The sequence below is a fragment of the Tyto alba genome, unplaced genomic scaffold, assembly GCF_018691265.1.
Source record: "Tyto alba isolate M040663 unplaced genomic scaffold, T.alba_DEE_v4.0 Super-Scaffold_20, whole genome shotgun sequence".
NCBI lineage: Eukaryota > Metazoa > Chordata > Aves > Strigiformes > Tytonidae > Tyto > Tyto alba.
This window is the reverse complement of record NW_024881283.1, coordinates 4,735,130-4,756,995: the sequence shown is the minus strand read 5'-3', so window position 1 is coordinate 4,756,995 and position 21,866 is coordinate 4,735,130.

The window sequence follows — 21,866 nt, the reverse complement described above, 5'->3', positions numbered from 1 at the left end:
GGTGCTTTATTAGACTGGTTGGTCCAGAGAGGGATCTGAACAGGGAAAGAAATCTGCTGGAAGAGTTTCTTCCCTGCGCGGGGTGCCCGGGTGCCTGTCCCCACGTCTCCCTGGGGATGGCAGCTGCTCAGGCTGCCTCTCCCGTTCTCACAGTCTTGCACTGTGGTTGTCATGAGGATATCAAAAACAAATGAGCAGCTCAGGCTTTCGCCTGGGGAGTCGCCGCCTCCAAGGCTGGATGTGGCCATGGTCGCACTCCATCTCTCTGGCGACTCGTGAGGCTGGTCCAAGCACAGCTGGTGCGGGAGCATCCAACTGCTGGTGATGGAGCACTCTGAGCACACCCACCCCCGGGGGGCAGGTGGTGCTGCACCCGGAGCCTGTCCTGGATCATGCCCTGGGTCGTGTCAGGGCTCTCCGTGGCTGCAGCAGGCATGGGAGCACCGTGGATGTGCTGGGTGCCATCCTGCTCGTGCTCAGCTGTCCTGGGACTTTACCTAGTGTTTGTTCCAGGAGCTCAGGGGTGTATCAGCCCGCGTGAGCCCATGATCAACCCTAAATACATAATTTCTGACAGATGTTTCCCTCTTTGGACCTTAAATTCCCTGGAGAAAAGTTAAACCCCTCTGGCCCTGGGGATGCTGCATCCTCCTCAGGCAAACCCCTCTGGCACTGGCCGTGGTGGAGCTGACCCCGTGGCTCGCTCGCTGCAGTGGCCGTTCCTGTGCTCCCTGTATACCTCTGCAGGCAGGCAGCGCCCTGTGCCCGTGCCCCCCTTGCCCCCACCATCGAGCAGCCCAGCACCTTCATGCGTCTCACAGCTATGTTCCTGTTTAGGCATCCCAAAGCGCTGTTCGTCGGCTGTGACAGCTCACACGGCTGACTCACGCGCAGCTTGTGATCAGCTCTAACCCCCAGCTCTTCTCCCTGAGCTCCCACCAGCCCCTTGTGCCGTCCCGTGTGTGTCCCGCGCAGCAGCTCAGCCCGGGCATGGGGGCTTGTGCTTGTTCCTCGTGTAGGGCTGCCTGGCTTTGCACCTCGACCTCTCCACATTTGCGAGAGCACTGCGAACAGCAGCCCTGTCCTCCAGCGTGTTGGCGGGACTGCTTTGGTGCAACCTGGAAAATGAATATATTCCTTCTCTGTTCAGAGCCTGTAGTCATGAACGGGAGTGCTGAGCAGCACTGGTTAATGAAGAGCATTAATGAGCATTCTTTAATGAAGATATTGGACTTTTATTGTCTTTCCTTTGTCATTATTTACAGTCAGAGACACTGAGGCATGATGTCTTTCTCAAGGACATCAAGGAAGCCCATGCAGAGCAGGAAATAGGATGTTTTGGTCCCAGACCGATGCTCTGCCCTCTCCTGCACGCTGCCCTCCCACCATTCTGCTTCCTCTTCTTCCCACGTTGCGCTCCTTCGCCGCAGGTAGGACCAGAAACCAAACAAACCCCAGCCTTTGTCTGAGCCTGGGGGGGTTCTTCCGACATCCACTCTCCCACCCCCCTCTCCAATAGCTGTGCAAACCCTTTTTCTTTAGGAAACCAGACTAACAGAGTTTGCTGAAGAGAAACGCTCACCAGCGTTGCAGCCTGACACAGAAAAGGTTCCAGGTGAAGACAGTTTAATGACTGTTTGTTTTCTAGGATTTGCTCTATGCTCTGCCCCGTGCTTTGGTAACCAGGCAGCTTCAGGGTGGACACGTGCTTGTTAATTTTTCCTGGGTTTTTACGAATTGAGAAGCTCGATTTGCGCTGAATTGCAGCTTTCCATTTTCCTAAGGAGGTGCAAGCCATAGTCTCGGTGAAGTTAATCGCAGAGGTTCAGCCCGAGAAACAAACTCTTGGGGCTGTGAGCATCAGTCACGGGCTGCCAGCTCCCAGTCTGCAATATTCCTGATGTGTGTTATTTTTAAGAGAGAGTGAGATAGGCCTTAATATGGTTTTGAAAAACGATGCAAGCTGGCAGGCATGATTGCTGGATCTTATTTGCAACTGCGCTGTGCCCTGGGACATTGGGAAAGGAGCATGGATGTGGCCGTAGCGAAGCTGTTTTCCTTTCCAGGGTCACCGTGCATCCCTCAGCAGAAGTCCCTTGCCTGGGCTGTCCAGCCTAAGGGGAGAAAGACAAGCAAGGTCTTGAGAGCAAAGGAGGCTGAGTGGAAAATGAGATGCAGGCAGGACTGGGAGGTACGTGGGAAGAAATCCTTAAGGATTTGCACAGTCGATAGCTGGGCTCATCAAAGAAAGGGCTTCGTTTAAAAAGGCAGTGGAAAAGACCATAAAGACACTGCTTAGAAAAGCTTTGTAAAGGCCAAGTGTTGTTAAATGAGCTGAAGTAATATAGAAATTGCCCCTTCTTAGGATAATAAAGGGGTTTTCTGTGTCCAGGGACTGCCGAGAGAAGCAGCAGAGTGGATCCAGTGTGATCGGTCAACCCAGCAATGCCCTCCTCTAACAGGAGCACACACCTCGTGGTGGGGTGACTGTAGGGAAGCTAGGGTGCAGCTGAACCTGCCAGGCTTTCTTGTGGGCAGCTCATAGGTTTGTCTCAGGTTGCAATCAAAATAATGTCAGTGTTATGGCATTTTTTGCTTCCTAGGAAATGTGGCTGCAAGATCTCCTTTGTTCATCACATATTTTCATGTTCTAAAGCACTTTGAATATAAAATTTGAGGGTGAATCATATTTTTGCTTTAAATAAAACTCCCTCCATACTTAAGAATTTGTTTGTCATCGATTGTGTGACTTCTGTGATTGAACAGTGGTTAGAAGAAATAAAGCAGCCAATAATTATCCTTAAAATCCACCAAGGAGTGTTTTATTGAGGAAGGCATAATGAAAGAGACAGTGTTTGTGGGAAGAAATAAGGGTTTTTTATTAAATCAAATTACATAGCTGGAAAATAAGGACTAGCTTTTAACCACAAATTAGAGTACGTCCACAGATGACAAGCAAGCATGTCCATTTTTTCTCTATAGGCTATTTAATCTAATGATGGTTGTGATTCACCCCTGCAGACTTGCCTCCCTTCCATCCTCACGCAGGCAGAGCTGTCACAGCACTGTTACACCGGGACAATAAAAGTCATGTTCTCATCTGCCAGGTGGATAAATTTGTTAAATGATTTTTTTGAAACAGGTCTAGACACAGGGGAAAAAAATGCTACATTTCCTTGCTGCACATCCCACCTTCCTCTGGTTATTTTTCTGCTAACTCCTCAGGATGCTGTTCCAGGAGAGCAGGAAAGCGTCGGGTGGTCCCTGCAGCCAGCAGCTGGGGCTCTGCTGGTGCCTCACGCGACGTGTGCTGTGGTGGCCTTGTCTCCACTAAATGTCACAATCCTTTTTAGGCAATAAAAAAAGCAGTTTGGAAAGCTGGCCTCCTAAGTCAGAAAACTTTCTGCAGTGCTTGCCTCTCGGATGCAGGGCTAGCATCGCTAAGCCCAGGCTGCAAGAGCCAGCCCCTGGGAGCCGGGTGCTGGGGGTCATGTCTACAGGAGACCCTTCCGCACAGTGCTCTGATGGGAAGAATCTGATTTTTCATTCATCTTCCCATTTTATACTGCATACTCCCTTTTCTGACCCAGCTGAGCTGTGTCCAGGGGCCAGGTCTGGCCCCTCTCTCCTCTGTGGATCTGTGGAGGAGAAGTCAGGCAGGGAAGGGGGATTTTGGTGGCACCACTCACACATGATTTTGAAATCCCCTCCTGGGTCACAGGAGAGGGTCAGAGACCTGAATGAAGCCTGAGTCAGGAAGAGATTAAAACATTCTGTAGCTTCCTCTAAATCCTTGGAGTCATGAGCACTGGATCCACAACTACTTCAAGCTCTACGCAAGGATGAAGAAAAGAAAGAAAATAGGGAGGAATGGCTAAAGGTCCCTTATCAATCCTGCAAGGACGCTCTGACCTAAAACCAAATTTCTCTCCCTGACCTATTTCTTCCACCAGTCAGTAGTATGGACATCCGTGACTGCTGCAGCAAGCCGGAGATGTGCTGGCTCTCTCCACATCTCTTCCTAGCACGAGCTGCTGGTGGATGCGAGCCCACTGCGGAAAGTGGATGCATCCTGCCTCCCCCTCCGGGTGCTGCGAACAATGCACAGATGTGCAGGGACATGTTACATGGCCGAGGCATGATGTGGTGTTGCAGGAGTAGCCCAGGGCTTGGCTGCACAGAGATGTGCCTGTGGGTGCATTTGCTCACACAGAGCTGAGCCACGTCCATGGTGCTTCGCTTTTGGGAAACTGAGGCAAGCTCATGGTTACCTGCTCTGCATCCGCAGGGACCCAGACTACACTCTGCAGGCCTTGGCATTAGCCACGTGGCTGATGGGGCAAATATTGTGTCCTGCCACAGCTTGTGGGACTCTAAGACATGCAGTAATTTGATAACTACCCAGTAACCTTCCCCTCACGTCCCCACATAAATCTGTAATTTGCCCCCGCTGTTTTGAAGCTCATGTCAAGTGTAGAGTACATACAGCCATGAATGTTTAGCAGAGCCAAGAAAATGACTGAAGTGTCTTTGAAAACTGACTGGAATATGAACTGAAATTAGAGCAACATATTAGGTGTAAGCCTGGTGGCCAGCAGGCTTGACAGAGCAGGGATTTACCTCGGACACCTGTTGGGGAGCAGGGAAAGAGCAGCCTGGAGATCTCCTGACATCCCATTCGGACAGACAGGAGATGCTCTGCTGGCACACTGGGGCCGGCTGCGTGGGCCAGACCCCACTTGCATGACTGTCGCTTGGGACAAGTTAAAAACGAACCCAAAGAAATCTGTGGTTGCAAATTGAGGGAACACAACGTTTGTATTGGAAACATCTGGAGGAATGAACAATGTCTGCATTCCCCGAGGGGAAGGGGGTGGCAGACAAAATCTATGCAAGCCTGCCTTATTTTCTTTGGAAGAAGAGGTCATGGGGACCCTCTGGAGAGAACAGAGATCCCTCCTGAGGAAAGAGAGTGACAGCAAACATTTGGGAGCCTGCTGAGGTCTTGGCAGCTCCCCATTCCAACTGCTGGGGGAAGGCTCTGGAGTTTATTTAGTCAAATGAAGAGAAGGCCGAGATGGGACCTAACAGCAGCCTACAATTCTTTGAAGGGCAGATAAAAATGATGGATGATGGAGCCAAATTCGTCTTGATATTGGCAGATGGTAAACCAAGGAGCAGTGGACACAGTCATGACTTGGAGGTACAGGAGGTCCTTCACTGGGAGGGTGTGGCAGCCCTGGGGAAGACTGGTGGGGGACATCTCTATCCTTGGAGGTTTTCAAGGTCTGGCTGGACAAAGCCATGGCTGACATGATCTAAGGATGGTGATAGTCCTGCTCCAAGGGGGAGGAGGGACTGGAGCTCTCCAACATCTCTCCCAACCAAGGCTTCTGTGATTCTAACGGGAGAAAACCCAGAGAGCTGAACCTCACCCAGTGGCAATGCTGAAGGGACAATACCCTGGTGTGCCTTGCTGTGCGGTGAGGATGTAAACCACGGCAGAAGATGCTTGGGTTCTCCACTCCGAGCTATGTCCACTTAAAAAGCAGAGGTCACCTGGACGCCTTGAGTTGGGGAGGAGGCTGAAGGCTGGCACAGCAGAAGCTGCCAGAGGAGAAATGTGCTGCAGCCAGTGGGGCTGTGGTGTGCAGTGTCTTGGGGACAAAGTTGTGCACGAAGCTGCTTCTCTGCTTTGTTGGACTAAGCTGTTTTGTGCTTTCTGTATTTCAAAGAAAATATCTTAAATTTGCATTTTTTTTTCCCCATTTTTCCTTTCAGCTAATTTAAAAGCCTTTCAGTCACTTTGAGGAGCTCTCAATAGGAAACGGTCTAGACAGAGTCCTTGCAAAGACTTTCCCTTCCCACCACCACAGCACACAGCAGAAGGAGCACTGAGGAGAGGGAAGGAGTGGCTTCTGGTGGCTCCAAGTCCTCAGTCAGGCTCCTGCAGGATGCTGGTTTTCCTCTGGAGGAACTGAAATTCGATGTAGTCGTGTGTGTCCAGAGCAGTGATGACTGTACAAGGAGGGGAAATGCTGAGGGGTGACTGTTTGGCCCACAGCTACCAAAACTCACAGAAAGCCATAGCCTGGAGCAGGAATTCCAGTGCACACCTTCCCACCCAGCACCAGAGCCAGGCTGAGGCTGCAGAGCCCCTGGAAATCACCTGTCCTTGAAGAGTGAGAGACCAACTTGTCCAGTAGCAAGAGCTCTCCAACCTTGGACAATACTGGGGATGGTGGACATGGCCAAGGAGGTGGGCAGGACCTCTCCAGTATCAGGAAGGCATTGCACCCTGGGGTGATGTTTGCTGCACTTGTCCTCCCAATCCAGTGGAGCACGGGGGACTGCACAGCCCTGCGTACTCGGGCTTCTGGGTTGTCTCCTGGGTGGGCAACTTTCACCTGGAGCTTTTAAAATTTGAGCAGATCTTTACACTGCTGAAGAGTGTTGGGCAGAAGGGAAGAAGGAGCTGTACCACATGGGACCGTGCAGTCACTTGTACAAGCACACACCCATAAATATATATATATATATATATAAAACATAGAAATATGGATATGTATATAGTTGTATGGGTATATAAAGCAAATAGCCTGCTTAGTGAGCACACACTTCACCAGGAACTTTTTTCCAGCAGCCTCAAACCTGGACATTGGAGAGGACTCAGTGACCCATCCCCGTGCCCCTCCATCCAGTCAGGATGATGGCTATGGGGGGGGCCTGCGGATGCTGGGAGAAGCACTCGCAAGGTCCTGGTCTGGTGCATTTTCAGGAGCTGGCAGGACTCAGAGAGGTGATGTTGTGCTTGAGCTCTGTCACAAAATGTGTTGAGCCACAGATGTTTGTGTTGTCGGTGTTATGGATCATGTGCATCTTTTCCAGGCCTCCTCCTACCTTCCAAGCTATGGGGTTGCTCAACAAAATCTCCTTTTCACCACCCATCCTCCTGACTCCCAAGTTCTTCAGTCATCTTCTCTCCCAGTCTCTCACTCTTCCCTCAACAGCTCACCAGCTTTCTGGTGAGGGTGGTGCCCAGGTTATCCCAGCTGTAGCACAGCTGGATTTAAGGCCAGGATGAACAAACCCAATACTTGTCTGTAAACTAGCAAAAATGAATCCATTGTTTCTCAGACAATTTTGGGAAGCTGTTCTGGAGTCTCCACTGCTGTTCAGTTGTGGAAAAAGGCTTTGGAGTCTCAAAGGTAGGAGATTTATGCCTGGAGATCATCTGCTTCCAAGTAGAGGGGTTTTCACCTCCCTGCCTGGCATCACTCTGCTCATGGCTTAGGAAATAGTTTGGATTTGAGAGAATTCAAAGCTCCCAGCACCCTTTGTAAAGACTCTGCTCAGCCCAGCATGTCCAAGCCAGTGTCTTTGCTCCTTCTGCCATGCAAAGGGCAGCCAGCCCCATAGAAGCGGTGCCATGTGGAGAGGTGGCCAGAGGAAGGAGGTGGCCTGTGAGGAAGCATCCTTCCTCACCGCCTGCTTTCCTGCCAGCAGGCAGCTCAGCCGGGCTGAGCCCTGGCTCTGCCCAAGGCACGGAAACCACTCCGCTTCACAGGGTTAACAACCACCTTCTCATCCTTCCTCATCCTCCCCACTCCTCAGTCCTGCTACCCACGACCTCCATCACAATGTGATGCAGGTGTCCCCCCCACATCCCCCCCCGGAGGCTGCCATGCTCCATGCAATGCCTAATTAGTCCATACAAACAGCATCCTAATTTCCCTCCGGTTTACTCTGTTTTTTGTCACTGACATGTTTTTAAGCTATTAATGACTCCCATTCGGGGTTATTCTTGGCTCTTCTGGTGGAAGCTGGGCTGTCAGTGAGCGACCAGACCTCAGAGGCAGTCGTGCCAACACCACGCCAATGCCAGAGAGGAAATCAAGCAGAACCCACTGTTTTTAACAAGTTATTTGAAAAGCAGTTTATTTGCCCCATGATACTCTCCTTCCTGCTTTTTCTGCCCCTTGAGATACTCTTCTGTCCTGCTGTAGGGTAACTACCGACTCGGGGCAGTCATCTACAGAGCTGGGGACAGTCCAAGTCCCTTAATCCCTGGCCAGACCTGGAAAAAAAAAGTCTCTCCCAGCAATATACTTTTCAGCTTTATATAAATAATTCTGTTCTGGGATAAAAAAGGGTATTTTTTTGAGTATTTCTCTGCCTTCCTGCAAACTCTCTTCAAGCAACGTGCAGAGGATCTTCTCCTAACCACTCGTGGTGCAAGGAAATTGTGGAGTCCCTGGTCCACTGCCTTGAACTGAGCTGTCACAGTGCAGCAAGTTGGAGGTCACAGGGCCACCTGTCGCCTTTGCAAGCACTCTGTCTTCACGCCCAAAAGCAGGGCAAATCTTTCTAAATAAATATCTTTCTCCCCAGGTCAGTAGGAAAGAGTGGGTGGGTGGGAATGATTCCTCCCTGCCATGGCTCAGGGCTAAGAGCCCTGTTCCTGCCCAGTAAATGGGGAGAAATTACGCGTTTGAGTGACTCTCTTGACCTCCCTGTTCCCTGTTAGCAGCCCTAGAATAGCAGATTTTCATGTGGCAGAAAACAACCCAGAATATGCATGGAGTTCCTATAAACATGATTTTACTCTAGCAGGTGGCACAGGCACCTCGTTTCAGTCATTCTGGGCCAAATTTTCCCTGTGGAAGGTACAAGGAAGAAAGTACACAGCTATTTTGCCAAAAGATGAACCAAAAGCTTGACGTCTCTCTATACTGTTGATCTCCATATATATCTTTCTCTCCCCATACTGATCTACCCACATGCAATCTGCCACGCTGCAAGCTATCTGGGTTTCCATAAAGTCCCTGGGGCGCTGGTGAGGGAGCTGTTCTAGTTTATGAGCATGCTGAGAGACTCTTTTATAGCTGGGTTAAAATCTTTGCTGCTCCTTTTCCCTTCTCAACTCCCCACATCCTCCAGGGAGATTGGGGGAACCTTTCCAGCCAGTGAGGAATTTTCCACCTAAACACTTTTCTAACCTAAAATCACTTCTTATCTTTCCAGCAGAAAACACTATTTCCATAGAAAATGACTGCTCACTCAACAAATAAAAACCTTGAATTCTCAGATTCCAGAAGACAGGAGCTTTATCCTGCTTGCTGGGCACCAATGAATATTTTTAATCAAAAGCCTTTTTTTTTTTTTTGCAAATAAGCCTCCCCATTATCTGTCCTGAGGGGCCCATCCCCAGAGTTTCCAAACCCCCCAGATGAAGGCTGGGAGCCAGCAGCACATCAGCTTCCTGCAGAGCTGCTCAACTTCTTAAAACCACCAACACTAAGAAGGAGAGCCAATGAACCCATCAGACCCAGCCAGCAAGACTTGGCTGCCAGGGATGGTTGAATGCTGAACACACTTCTGACGATGCTGTTGGCAGCTCTGCTTCCCTGGGCTTTGCGGACCCATCCTTGGAAACGCTGTTGCTGCTTAATAGCAAACATGTGGGCATCTCAGTCCCTTCCCCTTCCAGTGCTGGGGTGCAGAGCGGAGGTAGAGGGCAGTGATGCTTCATCTCTCCCCTCCGCTAGAGCAGCTCATCCCAGCAGGCAGGACCAACTGTCCTTGCACAGGGCTTGGCAACAAATCCTAGCCCGGCTTCGGGGCTAAGCTGGTGGCAAAGGAGCCTCTTCCAGGCCAAATGAAGGGAGGGTCAGTGTCTCGTGGTGCTGAGGGCTACCATCAATGTAGGAGATAAATTTGGAGAAGAAAAATTTGAGACCTTTCCCTTCACAGTTGTTCCCTTGTTACACCCAACTTCAGATGCTTCTTGTGCCCCTGGCCATGGAGTGGGGGTGTCCTGGGGGCAGGAGCAGCTGGAGGGGTTTCCCTCGCAGATGGATATCTGCTCCTTCAGTGCCTGCATTGCCTCGTTTTTGCCCACAGTCACAAGGACTGGCAGATTTCCAGGAAGACTGTCCCTATCCCAACAGATGCCTTGAAAAATGCCTTGAAGGAGCTGCTGTGGGGCTTGTGTAGCAGCTGGGGCCATCCAAGCAGGGACAGCCGAGGTGTGAAACCTGGCCACTGCTTTCACAGCACAAGCACTGGCAGCATTCACACGTTGTTTTCTGTGGATGCATGAGGGAAGTTCATATCACTAAAACTTTCCAGTATGACATGACAGCAAGGACCATTTCTAACACATTTTGCCCAATACTTTCCCCACCTGACTGTCTCAAGCCTCCCTTAGCTTGGCTGGTAAATCCCAGCATGAGCACAGCAGTGCCAAGGCTGCTGCGTTTCAGATGCCTTATCCTGCAAACCCCAATCCTTTGGCAGGAGGTCTGCAACCTGCCACAAACACCAGGGACAACATAGGGGTTTCTGCATTCCCCAACGGGCTCTTCAAATGCAAACCAAGCCCTCAGCCCTAAATCCATCTGCAGAAACCTTTGCATCTGTGGTTGTCCAGAGTGTAAACGTGCCCTCTCATTTTCCTCTTAATTAGAGTCAGGTAACCTTTTTTTCCTAACACAACACCTCTGAAACACTTGATAGATGCATTTACTGGCAGTGTTTGAAGGGAAAAATCTTTAAGTGAGTTTCAGAGATGAATTTGCAAAGAAGAACCTGACCACAGGAATGGGGTAGATGGGCACAAATGGTTATATGGGGAAAAGTGTGTCTCTGAGATGTGTGGCAGCATATTGAGCTAGGAGCAGGACATGGTGGACATGTTCCCTCTGGCAGTGTCAGGCTATCCCTGCTTCAGCCACACTGGGGTGAGCTCAGGCACGGAGACAAGGGGCTGTGCTCATACTGCTGGGACTCTGAAGAGGGATTTTTTTTTTTTTCCGGTTAGGTTTTTCACTTTGAAAGCAGCGTAAGCAAAAAGCAGAGATGGTCCGGACCTGAGCTGGGAGCTGTAGTGGAGCAGGGTGCTACCAGGAAGCCTCTGAGCTGGCACGAAACAGCTTCTCCTTGCACCTTAGTGCTGGTCTGTGCTGGATGAGGACCTGGCAGAGGATTTTCCAAGACTGGCATCCATATCTGAGAGTATCTGGAAAAATTACTTCTCTTACCTGCCCCATTTCTGTAGGAATTGCGCTCAGTTTCCATGGTATCACAGCATTCAAATCCTTGAATTGTCTCTTTCCCCAGGTAAGTACTTAGGAGGGGAGAAAGCCAAGGGTGTAAGTGATAGAGAGTGCAGAACTCGGGCTTGGTGAAATGCAAGGAGATCACGGCATTAATCCTGAATGACCCGAGGAGGACTGGAAACTACCGGGCTGTGGCAAGTCAGGCAGCTCCACTTCTGCAAGCCCAGAAGTCCTACAGCAGGACAAAGTGCTGCAGAGAGATACATCCATGGGAGGTGAGAGGGATACCCAACCATCAGTGTGGAGAGAGAAGGCTTGGGGTCACAGGGGTTTGAACAATACCCACGTGGAAGCAGGAGACTTCCCCAGAGCATGAAGCTTTGGTGGTTTCCCTTTGCATACACAAACCACAGAAGCAATAAGTCTTTGGAGCATAAGTAAGAACAGGTTTTTCAAAATTACTTTTCCCCCCTGAGATATAAGGTCTCTTGAGAGGGGTCTCAGCTGCCCTGACCTCTCTGAGCACTTGCAGACACCAGCAATTATTCCCTTAAACACATCAGAGCTGCTCCCTCAGCCCCGTGTTCGGTGGCCCAGCAGTGCCGTGGCAGGTGCCTCAGGGCTCTCTTGCATTTTATCCTTAAAAACATCCATTGCCTCAGCTCCCCACCTGTAAAATGAACCAATTCTTGCATCTTGTCTAAATAGGCTGCTGGATCCATCTTCTGCTGCCATCCTAGCAAGCTTGAATTACACCCCTGGATATGGGACTATAGTAATCATATGATCACAACAGTCCATACGTTAGAAGAGAAGAAAGATCTGCTCATGCTCAGAAACATCTGCAGAACATGCTGACCATGTCTTATAGGAATATAATATGGGACTGATTATTTGGTTGGAAGCACAGAGATAATATGCTTAAAAGGTTGTAAAGTCTGACCTGAATTGCTTTTTGATTATTATTGCAAGTGGATTTAAGCTTGGAGTTGCTGATATAAAAACATAAGTAACATAATTAGTAGCAAACATCAGTGTGCTGAGGTTTCTTTTATTACTTCATAATTTGAAACAGAAATTGTTTGTGGTATCTTCTGGGATAAAAAAAAAATATGCACAGAACGTCTGCTCCAGACGGTTTGAGACGAATATGCTGGATTTGATGAAAATGAAGGAACAGACTCCAAGGCCTGAAGTTTGTTGATTTCTCTGCTGCTGTTATTTCCAGTTAAAGTGTCATCTCACTTGAATTTTCTATCAAAACTTTTTTAGACGGATTTGGAAATGTGTGAACCTCAGTCCCATTAGGATCTGTCTTGCACAGCGTGCTCCATGTAAGGTAGCAAAACCCAGCAGTGCGAGCGCATGTCTCACAGCTTTTCCTGAGACAGCCGCTGGAAGTGGGTACTTTCCGTGTGCTTTTTTCTTTCTGAGAAAGAGCCCATCAGCAAAACCAGGTAACCCCACAGTCATCACACCAACACATGATCCTCCAGATGATCCCGACCACAGCTAGCTGGTCGCTGTGATGGCATTGGGTTGAAATGATCTCACATCTTTTAAGGAAGATCAGGGATTCCCATATCCCATCACATCTGCAGGGAGATTCATTTGCCCTAATTTAGTGCCTAAAAATTAGACTACCAAATGTTAACCAGTAGTTAACTAGATCCTCTGAAGGTAGTGGAGCCCCTCTAAAGAACAATTCATCTCCTTGTGGTGGTCTTCTAAGGCAGGGCAGATGACTCCCCATCTGGAGGTGCCTGCTGGTCTCTATAGGCTACCTGGGGAGTTTAAGGTGTCATTTAAAGGTTAAAGCTAGGTCAGAGGACTCTCACTTTCAGGGTTTCTCAGTGACAGGATTTAGTACAAGAAACCTGCATTTTCCACCCTCTGTTGTTTCAGTGATCTGAAGGAATTGAAAGGAGTAGCAGGGAGCTGGCAGTTATTCCCATGTCCTTGACAGTGTCCTAAGAAACATCCATATCATGGAGGAAAAAATGGCTCTAAAGAAGATACTGGAGCTGATAAGCTAATTATTGGCTGTTTCAATTATGGAAAAATCTAGTGCCAGTGCATCCACCATGTGAGGTACCAAATGTGGACAGATGCAGGAGAGCTGGGAGGATGTGGAGCAGCGGTTTCTTGGAGGACATTTCTTTGGGAGAGACGCAGGGAGTATAAAGCTCACTGGGACCAGCCTGGAAGATATTCCTGGAGAGTCAAGGGCACAAGTGCCTGTAATAAAAGCCTGTGGAAGCCTCAGTGAAGCCAGGCTGAATGTGTTTGGTAAGAATCCTTTCCATGAGTCAAATCAGTGGAAGACTACTCAGACAAATAAATGGTCTGTGCAACAGAATACAGCATGGCTGATAAAGGGTACAGCAGGAGGAGAGGGGAGGCAGTGATGGACAAGGTCATCAGAGCAAAACTAATCTAAAAAATTTCAGAGAATGACTGTATTCCAGTAGAGTGAGCTGCAAATAGCCCCCATGAAGATGTGAAAGGCCTCAGTCAACTGCTATCCATGGCAGGGAAATGCAGCAAGACCTGGAGGCGGTGGGGACTTGGATGCTACAAGTGGAAGCAGTCCCTGAAGGAGGAACATCTCTTGGAGTTTTGTGTTCTGAACAGTTTTGCAAGTTAACAGAAGTATTCGGTATCTGCGAGTCACATCAGGATAGCAGCAAGGATTATGGATGCAGCTTTATTTGCAGGTCTAGCAGGGAACTTTCACTTTAGTAATGTTGATTTCTCTGATGCTCACCAGCACCCAGAGGATATAATGTGTCAAACTGGAGGTGTCTGTAGATGAGAGATAACAACTGTTGAAAAATCAAATTAAGTGTCCTTAGAAAGTGTTAGCTGAGGTGCAGAAACAAAACAGCTGTAACTGCAACACCTGGGAAGTGGAGTGTGAACTTGGGGAATGCAGGAGGGTGATAATATCTTGCTGTTTCACCCAGCAACAAGTCCTAGAGGTAAATTGTTACCTGGCCAGGGAGAAGGAAGCAGCCCTTGGAGATATAAGAAAGCACGTGGGCAGGTTTCATGAGGTACATGTGGTCTTGCCAGTGCTTTTATCTGTGTTTTCAGTGCATGTGCTAACAGTTACTTTCCCAGGGCCAGTTATGCCCTCATTTAACTTTTTTGTTTTGACTCAGGTTCTTGGATCAGACCTGTCAGCTCAGGCAGAGGGAACAGGGCATCAGGGAAGCCTCAGTGCTTGGACCAGCACTGCTACATCCCCCGAGCCTGGCCAGGCCAGGTGGGTACAGGAGGAAACTGTCCTCCACACACAAGCAAACACACGTCAAACAAATGGAGATGGTTTTTCTGGGGCAGCTGGAGAACTGTCAGGAAGTTCTGCTTCCATGTTCGAGCTCCCTGTTACCCAGATGACGGAGGTGCAATTTGGGAATGGATGGCATGGGATGCTGCGGTTGGAATGTACCGTGATGTGGGACACACTGGGTCCATCTGGAGCCCAAACACATGCTACAGGCACAAGGTCACATTTTGGGGGGGGTGAAGGCTGTGTGGGCTTGCAGGGCCTGCGAGGATGACCCAGGCCATAAAGCAAAAATATGGCCTACACCAGGGAGGTGACAATGACTGGAGGGACAACGGAGAGTCTGAGTGGCTGGAACTTCTTCAGGAATCTGGGGTTTGGAGTGCTCTTTGCAGTCACACTGCAGATCTGCACACGCTGCTGAAGCCGTCTCCAGATACTCACCTCTGCGATGCTGAATTCCTGCCTATCCAAAGGGAACTGTCACAGCAGACCCAGACAGGGTCACTTCATTTACCTTCTTCCTCAAATGGAAGCAGAAAGACAAACTTGTTCTTTCACTTTTTCCAGGCAGCCCAAATCAGGCTGTTATAGCAATTTCAAGACAACCATCCTCCCAAGTGATTCTCAACCTCACAGTCTTGGCCAAAGGGCCACAGAGCAGCCTATACAGACAGCAGTTAAGGGAGCTGGCAAGGAAGCCTCCACGTGCACAAATTGCTGGTAGACAGCAAAGCAAATAACAATTTTTAACTTCTGTGTTAAACCCTCAACTCAACGACGAAACGTGACTTGAGTAGACAGCACAAAACAAACTTGACACCCGTAAGTGTAGCACATCAGCTCTGTGCTGCACCAACATAAACAATACACTGGGTTTGTGTGGATGAGTGAGCAGCATGTGATCCTGCCCATAACCAGAGTCTCACAAGCAACGTGGTGCTAGTCTTAGCTGGAATTACAAATTCTGCTATAACTGAAGACATGGAGGCCCATGATGTCCCAGCTTGGGATGTCTAGTCCCAGCTTGCTCGAGTGTTGTGAGATTGATGTAATAAATGTGAGTGTTGTTTGCAGAGTGCAGATTTGGAAAGGAAATCTTGGAAAAGCTAAACCTAAGACTATCAAGAGAGAAGTGGTTTCCTTTCCCTTTTTTCTATCCATCACACCTGCCAAACACTAAAGGCAACCTCAGGAGAACATCCCACATTTGCTTACGGAAAAAAAAGAGTTTCAGGTTTGTAAGGGTTCTCCAATTGCTGCCAGAGGAAACAAAGCACTGAGAGGATTTTTACTTTTCAGACGTGTGAAATGTGTGTCATGCTGCACCTTAACTCTGGCCATGTTGGAGCAGTGACCGAAGGAAGGCTCAGGCTTTCACTGTGCTGGTGGGTGGATGCTTTAAGGGACAGCCCTGAGCTCTGGGGGGTGGATGGTCTGTAAATGGGTCCTGCCTGCCCTGTCTCATGTGGTCCACGGAAAGAGCAGGTAACTGGTGACTCCCATACTCCTGTGCTTCTGAGCGTGCTCTGGCCAGTTCCCAGTTTCACACCCATGTGCAGCTACACCTATGCCTGCTCCAGCCGATCGGATGGCCACAGCCTGTGCTCTGCTCCAGCATGTCATCCTTGGGGAAGAGGTCTTCTGTTGTCCTCCTCCCACCCTTTGAGTCTCTAGACCACAGAGACCATAAGTCCCCCAGGATGGAGCGTTTCTCACTCTGTGCATTCAGTATCCATCAGGACAAAGCTCCCGTCCTTGCTGGGGCCTCCAGATGCTTCTGTAATTAAAGCAGAGCTTAAGAAAGCCATGGAGTGGAGTGTGTACGTGCCATGATATAACATTCCCTCAGGACCGGTGAGGGAGCAGAGAAATGGCCATTCTGCAATGGCTCCTCAGCCCTCTCCAGCCAGAAAGTGGACTCAGGACCAGGCACTGGACTCTTGGGCACACAGCTCCTGCTTCTGACACCAAGATTGATCAACGCTGGAGCCAGTGGCCATCTGGAGCCGAGTCCTTGTTCCTCACAATCTTCAGGTTGAGTCTGGATATTTTTCTGGTTGAGATGCTTTAGTCAAACAGAAGTAACTGGGTGAAATTTTATAGCCTCTGTTTTCTGCTTGAGGCCAGGTGAGATGAGCTAATGGTCCTCTCTGGTGCTGAAGTTCACACCTCCAGTGTGGTATCATGCACAGTATCCAACCCTGAACACACCAGTGGATGGAGATCCAGATGCCAGCTGTGTCCAGAGAGCCTCTTTGGACATGATCATCCCATGCTATGCATCTGGAGAAAAAAGCTGTCTTTCCCTTAGTGTATAACCAGAGAGAGAAGCACTGGTCATCGTCTTGGCCAGCCCCTTCTCAATCAGCAGTGTTTGTCCCTGTTTTTTTGCTGACAATGAATTTCAAGTGCTAGCTCCATGCTGTGTGCAGAATTGTTTCCTGATACTTTAAGTTTACTGGAAATTAACTGCCACTGCCAGAGATGAGGATAATGGGAATTTGGAAATGATCTTCAGAAAAGATCCCTTTGTACTTCGTGCTTAATCATCTAAGCACAGCCCTCGGATGGGCAGAAGTATGCCCTTGGGAGGGCCATGCAGAGCCCTTCCACTCTCCAGATCCTGCCAACAGCAGCTATGTCTGTAAACCCAAATCAACCCTACAGAAATAGGTGGTTTTGCAGGATCACATCGCAGTGAGGTGGGTACAGGTCAGGTCCTGCATCAGCAGAAATCAGTGCTTTACCTCTGCAACTCCCTCCTTCTCCATACTCCTAATAGCCTCCTGGGGTAACCCCCACTGGCATCTCTCTCCCCTGGAGCTCCTCTTGATGAGGAGCAGGAATTGCCCAAAAGTCACAAGTCATCCTGCCACCGAGTCCCTCCCTCTGCCATAGAACGGACCATGCCATGGGCACTTGCCACCTCATGAGCAAGGGCAAGAAAGGAGCACTTGGATTTTATAAATAGGAATTTAACAGAAATATGCCTTTCCTTCAAATGTTTATTTTCATGACCCAGTGGGTCAAATGGCCCAAAAGTACAGAGATGTTTTCTCAGTAGGCTTCAATCTGAAGCAATCCAAGAATGCCAGGAATCTTCTACAGCATAGAGTTTGACATCTTGGTCCCAGGCTAACAAAGCAGGACACGGCCGAAGGTCTGCGTGAAACATCCACCCTCCACATCTGTTTGGTTTTAGTCGGAGATTTATTATGAACAAAGGCAGCTCTTGGAAGAGCTAGTCTTCTCTGACATGCCTGCCTGGCCTGTTGGACCAGATGGACAGAAATAGTTTCACATATTAGTCAAAATCTGGATGGCTACTCACCATAAACTACAGGCAGGCATGAGCAGAATGGACATTATATTGTCACTGATTTATAGACAAACACAGAAAATAAATTCTAACCTTGTATGGGGATGTTAGCCACTTAAGTTTCAGTATTGATCTCCAAGCCAAGAGACTGAAACTCCAGGTTCTTGTAGCCCCAAAGCCAGTAGCAGTAAAAGTTTATATTATCCCTGGTGATTTTGTGCTGCACATTAAATTGGAAAACTGATCTGAGAGGCAGAATAACAGATTAAATTGTTACACTGGAAACCAGAGGATATATTTCCTAGGCTGCAGTTCCAGGGTTTTGCTTCTTACTACCTGGTTTTGAACAATAAATATTTAACAAGGCAAATTTATTCTCCTGCACTCATAATTAAGGAGAGATAAATTGCATTCCTAATTATTCCTAACAAAAGGAAAAGCAATTTCCTCCAAGATCAGTGAGAATTCCCATATCTCCTCAAGTGAAATAAGAGCATGTAATGAATTGGGTGAGGTACCAATCTAAACCAAAAGAGGACATTTAGCATCTGATGGAAAATTAAAGTCAGTGATCATCTCTACTGGATAGTCTTACCCAGGGACATCGGCTTAACAGAAGGGATTTCTGGGCTCCATCACCAACTTACTAATGGACTATGGGAAACTCCCCATCTCTGGGCCTCAGTTTCCCATTTATAATATAAGGATAATATTGGCTAGAGCTCACAAGGACTTTGTTGCTCCAACACTTTTTTTAATGCCAAGATATGAATTGCAACATCTCATGGAAAAATACTTTTAGAGCATGTTTGTTGTTGAAAAACGTTAATATTCGAGTTTGGAATTTTCAAATATTGTTTCATAATATATGAGAATTTTTTCCCATAGATATTTTTATTACTTTTAAGAGTTTTTCCTAACACGCCTCAGCTGTTAACAAAGTAGTTTATCAGCATGCCACTGCTGATAACAAACAAAGTAAAACGTAGATTATCAACACACACAGTCACAGAATCACAGAATCAGCATCCAGGCTCTCTCCCGACGTGGTGTTCGGGTAGCGCTGCCCTTAACAAGAGTGGAAGTGCTGCACGTTGACAACCTCCACTGCCCTCAGATAGGGAAAGGGATAGGGTTTGGACCTTTCCTGGTAGCATCACTTGGGTAAGCCCACCCAGTGACCCCGTGGAGTTACAGCCCCTCCTGCCCAGCCCTGCCGCATGATGCCCGCCCTGTCCTCTCCCCTTGGTGCTGGAGCAGCTCCTACAACCCCCGGCACCATTCGCACCCTTCACAGTGCTCTGCTCTCCGCAGATGCTCCCCCCCCCCCCCCCGTCCCACAGCTCCTGCTCCTGGAGCTTCCCCCCAGTGCACTGCCTCGTCTCTCCCCGTCCCCCTGCACAGCCGATCCTGGGCATCCTGTGAATCTCTGGGTGAAGTTTCCTGTTCCACCCCACCAGTTCCCTGTCCATCCCCTGCTCCTTTCCAAATTTCAAATCCCTTTGGCTTTTCCTATATCTTTAGCTCTGTTCTCAGTTTCCACACTCCAGCCTGCCCCTACCCCCAGTTCTTGTCTCTCCTGGATCTGACTCAAGAAGTTTTCCCCTGTAAGACCTCAAACTGGTGAATCCTTGAGGGCAGAGGGAAGCCCCGGCTTTGTTGTCGGCTGCCGCTTCAGCAAGTGCCGCTGGAGCAGAGAGGTGCAAACACGGAGGGTCCTGCTCACGCAGGGGCTGTATCCCTGTAATGTACAGCTGAGGTTTGGTGTTAAGCACAAGCCAACATCAACGTGGGCTGCTGGCAGCCTGCTCCCCCCCCACTCCGAACCCTGGCAGCACACGTGTGCCCCTTCCCCGCATTGCTCTGGTCACGTACCATGCAGGTCAGCTCACGTCACTGATCCGGTGGAGGATCAACCCCAACCCCACGATGGCTGAGCCCAGCACAGCGGGGGTGGGAGCTGGGGGCACGGGGAGCCCAGGGAGGTGGCAGGGACACACGGCCGGGACGTGGCAAAGAGAAAAGATCTCCCTCTGCCAGCAGCATCCAACCAATTCAGTTGGTTAAATAAAATTGCACCAAGCTGCTTTGCTGGACCAAGCCCTTGCAGCAATTTTTTTTTTCCCCATACAGCCACAACCCGGATTTTCCAGGTGGAAACAAATGGCATAGACTTCACCCAGAAATCACCCTTCAGCCCCTTGTTGTGAAGCATAGGGAGGTCACAACTTTTTGAACAAAAGTTGGCCAGAATTAGCAGGCTGGGGAAAACAATGTTTTTTACTCTAACTTTGTTCTTAGAAACTGCTGAATTGTTTTGGATGAGGTTCACTCCCTCCTCTCCCCTTGCCCCTTAAAAAGAAAACCAGCCTGAGGTGGATGCTCCATTATAGAAAATGTCAGCACAAATGATTTAAATTAAAATTATAACTCCAAGCAGAGTCTTACGAGGGGAGTTTCAGACAGCCTTAATAGGCAATGATGCCATAGATGGGGCTAGTGAATCACTCCTTTTTACTGGATAATATTAATAGGCCTCTTTGCACAATTATATCCAGAAACAGCAATTAAAGTAAAAATCAGAAAGGGTATAAACTCTGGGCTAGATCCTTAGCCAGCACTAATTGGTACAGCACACAGAAACCAACAGACCTAAGCAGATTTACACCAGTTTAGGACTGCTCCGAGGAATTAGTGATTTCCTGCCACCCTCCTCTTGCATTTATCTTTCTTTCTCTTGAAGAGCCAAGGGCACAATTAGTTTAACCCTAACCACAGAGAGAAAGGAACCTTTTCCCCACCGAAAATTAAAAATAAGGCAGCCCTGGGATAATTGCTGATTTCTTCCAGTTTGGTAGGGTTTTTTTTAATAACATTTTTGGGTTTTTTTTAATAATTGTAAGAATTACAACTATATGCATCCTCCAGGACCTTTTCTCTCCCCTGTATCCTTTGATGAAGAAAAATAAGGTAATATTGGACAGTTTAAAAATGAGATTTTTGTTTCAGTTAAAGAACAGGCATAATGTCCTGGCTGCTGTTAGTTTAGCACTGGGAAGCAAAGGACTTGCTTCATGTGTAGAGAGATGGGATTAAGGCAGATGAGAAGTGTCGCATCAGAAAGTGAATATTTCACTGTTTTTTAGGAATGATACCTGCTTCTCTCTAAACCCTTCCCTGAGCACATACAAGCAGAAAAGAGAGTAAAAAAAAAAGCAGGTTTGGTTGTTTTTCCTTTCTTTTTGCTTTCTTTGGGTCCAAAATCTACATTTGTATTTAAACCATTCCCAGAAAACAAACAATTTGGGAATTTCTTATGAAGATGTTTTTCTTATTCCACTTTCTTAGTAGGTGTTAGATAACAACGTCATGTCATTGTCAAATTTATATGTCAGTCTTGGCGATTGTGAAGCTAAATGGCCCCTGAAGTGCCTTAAGAAAATAATTTTTTTCCATCAGAATTGGATTATATAAAAATGAGCCTTTTTTTTGCACCGTCTAGAGAAGATGACAAACAAGAACTGGGCAAATGAAGGGGAGAAAGAGAGTTTTAAAATTAGTATCTTGAAGTTGACATCTGGATTTGGAGACGCCTGGATCCATTTACCTACGGACACCCAAGGAGAGCCACCATCTCGGCCAACACATGAAGACCTGGGCCATGAACTGCCTTGCTTCACCTCAGAGCCCAGGAAATTGGGCAGAGGGAATAGTGCTGATGCTGAAACTCCTGGGGGGGTTTGCACACGCGCACTTGGAGCTAGTGAGCTGCCAAATCACGGCAGTGAAGCTCATTGCATCCCCCATCTTGCAAGCACCTCCAAAGCGTTTACCTTGGGGTAACACCCCTCTGAGCCCACTCCAGCACTGTCAAATAACAATCTCTGACATCCACGTGTACATTCATAAATTTTTCTTGTTCAATGAGTGAATAATGAGTTGTGGAAAGCCTGGTAGGACCATCTGTGAAAAGAGAGGAACTCCCTGAAGCTCATGTGCTTTGCTGAACTGCAAAACCCTCAGGGGGACATCAGCTGTCAGGGAGAGGTTGAGGACCTCCAGCTCTGTATCCTCATGGGATGGCTCTGGCTTGATGCCCCAGCACAAATTAAACCCCTGCCTCCTCTCTGCGGGCTGGCAGGGTGGGGAGATGCCGGAGCCAGTGGTGCTCACAGGGATGGAGCTGGGGGAA